At 41.7% G+C, this 9,640-nt stretch overlaps 1 long non-coding RNA gene across 2 annotated transcripts; it reads right to left on the bottom strand.

The window, feature by feature from the left end:
- Positions 1–5,658: 5,658 nt before the first annotated feature.
- On the bottom strand, positions 5,659–8,719 carry LOC103469813 (uncharacterized). Of its 2 annotated transcripts, none has more exons than XR_534405.2 (5): positions 8,603–8,719; positions 7,891–8,073; positions 7,321–7,749; positions 7,052–7,190; positions 5,659–6,906 (listed from the first exon to the last, which is right to left on the bottom strand). It is a non-coding gene; the product is annotated as an uncharacterized LOC103469813 (long non-coding RNA). The 2 variants fall into 2 exon arrangements; XR_534404.2 differs by having other exon boundaries at positions 7,994–8,073.
- Positions 8,720–9,640: the final 921 nt, after the last annotated feature.

Genomic DNA, 9,640 nt, shown 5'->3' with positions numbered 1-9,640 from the left:
ATTAGCTAATAACCTGTTAATTAAATCAGGTTTTTAAAGTCCTGAGAGGTGCTTATTCCAGCGTACGTGCGATTGGCTGGCTGCAGAGCGACGTTGCGCCTGCACACGCTCAGCGCAAATGTCACGGTGTTGATATTAAATCCAAGTCCCAACTGGGATTTCCCTCTTTGCACCACCATCATCTGATTCCACCTGACCCTCCGACCCTGGCCACGCAAACCCGTAACCATTCTCGCTTCTTCTCCCCTGAGAAGAGGCGTGACAAATTTAAACATACTTTAAAAAAAGCTCAATGTTTGAAGCATTAGATGGTGTTCATGAATCCTCTTCAGCAGGATCAAAAATGGCAGAAAGCCAATATCTGAACTCCTCTTGAAGCGTCGGATAAGTAAATTACCTTGGTGTCAGTTGCTGTAATGCAAAATCAATACGTCCTCTTAGATTAACCAATGATTATCACTTGACCTGAGGTCTGGCGTTTTCTTTCCTCTCCTCCTTTTGTCTTCTAAGAACTGGCTCTGTATGTTTGAGGACAGCTTTTATTTTTGGGTTATTGGCTGATATTGATTTGATATCATGCAGAGTGAACCTCTACCTGTGGGGGCGCTGCACCAAGAATCACTGAAGGAAACGACACAAAAACCACCGAGCACCACTTCTTTATGAAATTTAAACAAAAATGGAGCAGAATCGGATTTTAATGGTGTGTACGATTTCTCTTTCATCTTTGTAAAAAAGACTGCAAGACATTTTACCACTAGCTCTAGACTCACGTTTGTTTTGGTTGTATTTACCCAGAATGCTCTGCTTCCTGATTTTGGAGCAGTCTCTAAACACCGAGATCACTTTATAGTACCGTCCTAGAAGCTTCAAACCAAAAATTAGAAATAACTCTTAGAATTTTGGTCACATGCTGTTTATTTTAATGTATCATATGTTGACGACATTAGTATGCTAATCTACTGTAAATTCTTCGTTCAAAACTGTACAAAGGACATATAAATGTTGATTTAAAGATGGCTGCTTACACTGTATTGACGCTAAGTCAAGCAGAAAGGCCTGAGTTTTTCACATATTGATGGTAAAACTATGTTTTTAGTTGTAAATTCATCCTTTGCTACAAATGATCAAGCGAATGCAAAATTAATACCTGTGTTACAGTATTTTAGAAAATAAAAGTTTATTTTCTTGTTTATTAATGAAACTAAATTGTTTATTTGCATTTCCTTATGAATTTCTAATATTGTATAAGATAATCCTAAGGATACCTTTTATGAAAGTGGTTAAAAGATAAATGTGCAGAATCAGCTAAATTTTAATTGACGATTAATCAATTAATTGTCAGAATAATAATTTACCAAACTAATCGTTGCATCCCTACAAGGAATCATTCCAGATGGTGACATTTTTTTTACTATGCATCTCGTCTGATATCTAATGTATTTTTAACCCATTTTTTGACTGATTGTCAAAATTACAGAATAATTGATTACTAAAATAATCGTTAGTTGCAGTTTATATATATGGAACCATGGCAAATACTGACAAATGTTGCTACTAATCTTTTGAGATTTTATGTATTTTTAACCTAAAACTAATATTTAGACACCGATTAAACAGCACATTAATCGATTAATTCAAATATTCATTAATGTTTTTTTTCTTTTACATTTTCCTCTCCAGATTTATTTTCCAGTTGAATCGTACACGAAATACAGTAAAAGGTGGGAAATCTGTACTATTTCTCATTGTCTATTTTGCTTACCAACACAAAACCCCGGCATTTTAACATTTTCAGACCCACTGCACGTGACATGACTAAGCTGCTTAAAATCAATTATTGGTGTTTATCTGCTCTCATGCACGTCTCTATTTGTAGGTCATGTTTTAATAAACTCTGCCTGCATCCTTTTGACCTCAATCATGTCACCATCTCCTCCTCCTTTGTGTCCCGGGGCTCCCAGTCACCTCTCCTTAAAGGAGGAGGCCACAGATCAATACGTTTGATGGGGAGGCAATAAGCAGCCCTATTAAGTGACAAAGGTTTACTCTGTAACAGCTGGGCTGGCGCGGGAGCCGAGCTTGTCTGACTAATGAATCGTGAAACAATCAGGCAGTAGCCATTTGTGTTTAGATCTGTAAATATGGCGCGGTACAAGTGCCAGACCATCGCTGGCACTCCAGCTGGGGCCACAGATGGTCTGGATTGAAGGCGAGGCGCAGGCAAACCGTTAGCTCCTCCGGCTCACACTGCACCGCACCTCTTCTGTCTCTGAGTGACAACTTCACTTTCGCACTAACTTACCCCACATAGGGAGCCAGGATCGGGTTTTTAAAAAAAGGAAAAAGTTAGAGGAAGGAGGCTGACAGCTCCTGAACCGGAGCCCAGACGATGAGCAGTCTCGCTGTTATCAGGCAGAGGGAACCAGGGGGTGAAAAGGGGGGGAGTGAACAGCCAGGCGACACAGAGGAGCATTGATGATCCTGCTATTTAAAGGCACCATCAACCTAATTAACCTTGGGATGCCTGCGACTCACTCTGAGGTGACCGGCCCCGCGTTGAAGGGGTGGAGGCCTCGTAAATCTCACAAATAGGAGGCGCTCGCTCGGATAGGAGGAACACAAGCTGGTCATTATTGGGAAGAGGATTGAAAATACTGTATGTAGCGTTCTTATCAGTGGAGTTGGGGAGTGGGTAATGTGGCGGAGGCTAACTGCAATTCATCCTGTGACAGCTGAGTAAACACAGAAACATTCAAACAGACAAATAAGACGACGTTTCAAAGAGCTTTTGTCATTTGCCTGCACAAATGATTGAAATAGAGGCAGGCTCTTGGGGAGGTGGGGGTGTCCTTGAAGACATAGAGCTATCAAAGAGATGAAAGGCTTATTTAATCTATTTCCAAGGTAAAATTATCTTCCGGCGTTTTTACTTTGCGCGTTTGGTCCGGTGAACGAGAACGCGGAACAAAGCCATTACGATGCCCTCAAGTCTATTAAACTGCATGACAGACGTTGTTTACAACCCCAACTGCTTCTGCGAGCGCCCCATTATCGCCGCATACTGATGCAGGCGTCAGCGGCGGGATTGGCCGTCATTATGGAGGGACGGCGGAGAGGCTCAGAGCAACATTTATCAGAGTTTACACAGGATTTGTAACCTGCTAATCAACGGCTGGCGGGTCGGAATTTTCAGAAGACGGTGTTTGCTCCAGGAGCAAAAGGCTGCTGCAGAAACCGAAGCTCTTCTGTAATAAAGATGCAGTTTTCATTTAATTAGAGGAGGTAATGCTTTGTGTATCTAAATTAAAAGCACCTTTGTGCAGCTGCTAAGAAGTAGAGTAGCACCAATGTTTGATAAACCAGTCGATATTTTCCCTTCAATCAGTTAAGACTTTCTCAAACCTTTTAAAGTTTAGGTTCTTTATAAAACATGAAGGTTTTCAGTAGAGGTGTGCCGATTGATCGGCCACCGATCATAATCGGCCGATTTCCGTGAAAAAATGTATGATCGCTGATCGCCGATCACGGTCTCTTGTTGCCGATCACACAAACCGATCACCTGCTTCTCATTTCGCAGCCTGTCTGTGCATCTGGTCTCCTCTTTCCTTCACTCTGCGCAAACGCACAGCAACAAATCCTAAGCGATGTGGAACTATAACGCACTGAGTGAATGRGGAAGTTTGCGTGTTGYGGCGGAAAATTGAAGCAGGTCAAAATGCATCAACACAACGAAGCTAATACGACATAAAAACAATGGAATACTTGACGGAGTTTGGCTACATCGAGGCTCACTGCAGTAAACATGGAGGATCAGATGGCAGGTAAAGCAGCGCACAGCTACAAACACTCACCCGGATTAGCATGACGGTCAGAAAGCTAAACAAATAACCCGCAAAATTATTTAAGTCTTGGAGCTGCGATGTAAGACGCTGGTTCTGCTCTCGCTGTTGAACCGCTGCTACGCTACAGGTAGTAATATTTCACAGACGGAGCGCCGCTTCTGCTCCACCTGGTAGTGACTCTCACACCAAACCTCTGCTTAAAGCTGCAGCATCTAACTTAAAAGAAATACATTTTACATACGTATTAATTTTTGGCAATGTTGAGAGGTTTAATTTTGGCTCTTTGCATTATTTAGCCTCTTCAGAGCCTCCATATGTTATCAGTCTGTTAAAGATAGTATTACTGATAGCAGTACAATTTGCACAATGCCCTTTTGTTTAGTTTTCTTCTTGGAAAAAGTTATTAAAAACAAGTTTTTGTCTAAATTAAGGTGAATTCATGGTTCCTTTTCCACATAATGCAACCGGTAGTGTTTATGATATATATATATTTAAAAAAAATCATGTGATTGATATCGGTGATCGGTATCGGCCCTCATGGGTGATTGGTATCGGCAGGAAAAAACCTGATCGGCACATCTCTAGTTTTCAGCATTTTTCTGAAAAAAATAAAATAACGAAAAACAAAACAAACAAAAACAAAACCCCGTCACATAGCAGCCAAAGCTGAGCTCCAGCATGTTTGATCAGCTGGTCTTACTGCTGTATGCGCTGTACATTAGCTGCTGGAAAAGTGTTTTGTTGTCGACAACCACTTGCTGCATTCTTGTTGGTTGTGCATGAGGCTCCACTTCTACTTTTCAAAGGTGTACAATTGTATAATTGCACAATAGGCAGAAAAATGACCAGACTAAAATCTCATTTGTGCAAAAAATTTAATATTTTGTGTAACCTATAGACCTATCCTAATCTGTACAATATAAGTCTAATAGGTCTTGGATAGTTTTAAATCTATTTAAAAACCAATATTAAACCAAGATTTTAATTTATTTATAAAAGTATTTATGTACTTTTACCTTTGTTGGAATTCTGTATTTTATGCTTTTTATCTGTTTTTTGTTTTATAATTTGCGTATTTACTAACCACCGTTGACTTGTTCACCATTTTGGTTAATGTCAATTTATTTATAAAGCACTTTAAAAACAGCTATGAATTGCACCAAAGTGGTGTACAATATTCTTAAAACCACAGATAAAAACAAGAATAAAACACAGTAAATTAAACAGACACACGGGACAGGTCAATTACAATGTCAGTGTTATGTAAACGCCAAAGAATAAAAATGAGTTTTAAGGAGTGATTTGAAGTGTTCAGGAATATGGACACTTATCAGTCTGTTTTGGTCCTTAAACCATGTGAGGTTAAAGGTGTCAGAACTGTTCAATTTGGGTTCAGGCCTTGCAGCCCAAAACTAGACCAGAGTTTCAACGTTGCAGAGGTAACTTCCACTAAACTAGCCCAAACGGACCAGAACCCAACATCCTGTAGAAGTTCTTTGGTGCAGGCAGAGAGCTTCACTTTCAGCTGACATTCAGATGCTCACATTAAACACAATGTCCAACCTGCTCGGGCGTCTGCTCTGCTCTGTGCTGAAGGGATATTTATGGGCGTCTAAATGTGGACGAGCACGTCTGCAGAGCCTTTCGTTTCACAGTGGTAATGAGACCCGGCCCAGACCCGCCGTCCTCCGCCCCCCCACACTAAATCCAAACCTCAGCAATGGAACTTTCTGCGCAACGTTAACTGTCACGACCCGCGGCGGCAGCGGATGGAAACGGCTTAACTAAACTGTCAGATCTAATAAAGCCAATAAAGGGTTCAGATAAATGTTTATTACATAGTGGGAAAAGATCATTTCTGGACAGAAATTGAGGATGACCTTTCTGGATAATTCCTTGCTGCCTTCCCCCCACCTCTCCACCCTTCTTCTGCCGGATGAATCACCGGCTTCTTTTTGTTTCACGGCTGATGGAGCCTTGCTGACGTGGGATTGTTAAAACCTTGCCAGCTCTCCTTTCTTTGTCTCTCCAATTACAGGAGCCCTCTGAAGGCCGTCTCGATGCACAGGCAGGGCCAGGCTGCTGAGCCTCAGTACAGATGGAGAGTTTTGCTCTAAATACAGTCTGAACCTCTGCAACAGTAGCTGTGTTTTCATTACAAATTCAAAAATACCTTATTAATCCCAAAGGGAAATTAAATGTTGTTGTAACTCATTCATTTAGATTCTTCAAAGAGTTATTATAGACTGTAATGGCTGTTGGCGGGAAAGGTCTCCTGCAGCAGTCTGTATTACAGTAAATCTGAAGAAGCCTCTGGCTGAAGATGCTCTGCCTTCCTAAGACAGTCTCATGAAGACGACGGTCAGGGTTGTCCATAATTTTCTTGATTTTATGAAAAATCCTTCTTTGCATAATCATCTGCAGAGGTTCCACAGAACCAGAACAGAACCCGTCTTCTTTATCAGGCTGTCGAGCCTTTTTAGGTCCTTGGCTCTGATGCTGCTGCCCCAGCAGAAGAAATGACGCTCTCAGCAACAGATTTATAGAAGATCTGCAGCATCTTGGTGCAAACCTTGAAGGATCTTAGCTTCCTCTAGTCCAGTTTGCTCTGTATTTCTTATAGATGGCAAAATCTTTTTTCAGCTGAATTATAGCTGCTCTCTCAAAGCAGCCTCTTGTCTCTGGACAGGGCGAGAAACTCCGGTTTTGGTTTCTCGGGCCCTACGATAGCTCCAGACTGACATTAAGTCGTTAGTCTGGAGCTTTTCACTCACTTGCCTTTTGCTCCGTTTGTCCTTGCTCCTGAGTGTCTTGATGGCGAACCTGAGTGCCTGGGTGAAAGCATCGCATACTAAGTCTCCTTGCTTCTCCACTGCCCTTTGGCAAAGAACTTGGTGAAACACACCATGCTGGCCAACGCCTGGCTGATAGTGGCCATCCTCAGCTTGGCCACCTTCAGCTTCTTCACATACTCCCCTGTCTTCTGTTCTTTCTTAAACCCTGCCGTCACCTGAGCGGCAACTGGAACCAGGAACTTCAGCCATCAACACACGATTGCCATCTGGGGGAGGACGGATGTGAGCACACAGACAACAGACACACAAAATGTTGGAGGCAGAGGGAATCTCTGTGCACAGCAGCCTTAAATGGCCTGCCGCAATGCCCGACGACAACAAGTCATGCCAAAGTTAGCCATGAATATTTACCTCTTGCTTGGCGTTTGTCATTTTTAATTTGTCTTTCAAGTGGGCCTTGTAGTGCTGGAGAAGGGGGTTGTCAGAGGCCGCTTTCTTGTACAGTCCCATCTCCTTTATGGACTTGCAGGCCCCCTGCTGAGTCCTGGAGCTGTCACAGACAAAACGCACAACAAAAACATCACAACGACAGCCCAGAACAAAGATTGCGAGAGACAATTACAGGATTGTCTCTCCTGTAATTGGAGAGACAATATCGCCATCGCTTGTGAGGGACTCACCTCTGCGAGCTTCCCAATTGCTCTTCATCCTCGCTTTTTGACTGGGACGACGACTCTTACACTATTGGCTCCTCTGCCCGGAGGAGCGGGCAGGTTTGTGGGCAACTGCTGCAGCTGCTGCCTCCCTCCTCAATCTCGACAGCTCATCATCATCTGGCGGGTTCAGAACTATGTATGAACTCGTCTTCCTGTAGTTGTTGGAGAAGACCGTACCTGCCCGTGGCATCTGGGCTTCACCTGCAGAGCTGACGGTAATCCCACCGACGGCCTTTTAGTGTCCACCTTTTCACTGAGTCCTTGGTTGCAGCAAGCTACTTCTTTCAGGCTGCCTTGGGTTCACCTGTCATGCACTGGTTGGCCAGATGAGTTCAGATATATTTTTGTGGGTTCTGGCATAACGGCCAATACACCACATGGTGGTCGGCTCTTCTGCAGTCCATGGCAGCAAAACGAAAGAGAGAAAGAAAAAAGCACAAGAGAAAAAGTAAATGACAAGGGCTTTAAAAACTGACGTACATCACGAGAGGTATGCATTAATAAAAATGTATGGAAAAAATAAGTTGCCATTACTTTGGGTTCGAAAAGGTTCAATCTGAAACTTCCTACACTTTATTCCAACACGGACTGGGCAGGCCTCTTCACAGGGCCACAGAGTCATGCAGAAAGTACTTACTCATGTGATCCAGGCATGGTGTTGCTCCAATGTCTACTATCTGGAAGAGAAAAATCCCGCCAGGAACCAAAACAATGGGGCTAAAAGAAGAACAAAATAAAAAAATAAAACCAAACAAACAAAAAACAAAGAATGAATCAAAACAGAAAACACAGTAAAAAATGGCTTGAACAATCAAAAGTCTATTTGTGGAGCACATTTCACATTTCAAAGTGCTTCACATCACAAAAAGAGCGAATGAAATATATTGACCGTTGAAATATTAGAACATGTGCTAATAGAAAAATAAGTGCAATTACATAGAAAAAATACAATATACACAATAATAATAAAAAAATCTTGCAATACAATTTTATTTTTATTAAATTTGATCAGTTTCTAGGGATTTTAACCAATTTTCAGTGAATTTACTGAGCTAACTGCCGAGCGCGTGCAGTTAGCTCCAATGCTCCCCTGTAGCATCGTGTAGCTCCAATGCTACACGACGCTACAGGGGATTTTCCCGGGCTTCAGCCGCTCACAACGGAAGCTTTCTGAGATTAAATAAAAAACAATTTACTATTCTGAATCGTGTATTTGGCAGAACTATTTTAACATCGTTTTTCCTACCGATTTCCAAGATTCTTCAGCAACCGTCAACTTTGAGCTCTCAAGCGTGTCTGACGCAATCTGAGCAAAATCTCAGTAACGCATTTTAAAGGGCGGGACAATCACCTTATTGGCTGATGTGAAATCAGACTGTGCCAGCTATTGGTTGTTTAATCCGCCACTAAAAGCACTCACTAAAGGCATATTTCACAGTTTTTAAAGATTTTTAGCTCGTTTTATCTATATTTACGAACATATCTATGAACTTATTTGTATTACTTTTTAACTCTTATTGTAGAATAAGACGTGAAATCTATTTATACTTTTTAATCTCATAGAAGATATTAAATCAACATGTATTTATTTTTTACCTGTGTTTTTGACACTGGGTTACACAACCACCTCCACTTCTCCCATGATGGAAGTAGGGTTTGACCTTTGACCTTGTTTTCTTGAAATCAACAATCATCTCCTATACGTTTACGTTTACGTTCAAAATGATTGATCCCACACCATGCCACATCGCACAAATGTGCGCAAAAATTTTGTTGGTACGCCGCTGATGTGGAAAAGACACAATTTTGCAATGTTAAAAGAATAAAGAATATGTCTTTTACATATTTGTTTAATGTGAGACAGAATCTATGAAAAGATCAACCTACTCCACTTCCTGAAAAAAATTACAGCTACTGACCAAAAACAACCAATCAGAGACAGGCGGGTCTTTGTGCTGACAATCAATAAGGAAAACCATGGACCTTACCGTTTCTGGGCGGAGCTTGGTAAGGTCCATTTATCTGCTGTCAGTGGTGGCTATGCTAACTAGACTGAGCATCAACAAAAAAGCTATGCTAATTGCAGCTTAGCACAGAGCAAATGGGAGAGAAGATGAGCAGCGCAACACGAGATTGTGATTGACAGCACTAAACCCCGCCTCCTGCGTCTGATTGGTTGTTTTAAATTAACATTGGGAGAAGGCAGAGGAGCTTGATTTTTCACAGATTATCTGCCTTATGCTACAATGTCACAACATGCTGATGGTGTCAACATATATATATA

Source organism: Poecilia reticulata, linkage group LG9 (genome assembly GCF_000633615.1).
Source record: "Poecilia reticulata strain Guanapo linkage group LG9, Guppy_female_1.0+MT, whole genome shotgun sequence".
Taxonomy (NCBI): Eukaryota; Metazoa; Chordata; class Actinopteri; order Cyprinodontiformes; family Poeciliidae; genus Poecilia; species Poecilia reticulata.
This window is presented reverse-complemented; position numbering and strand designations above follow the sequence as displayed.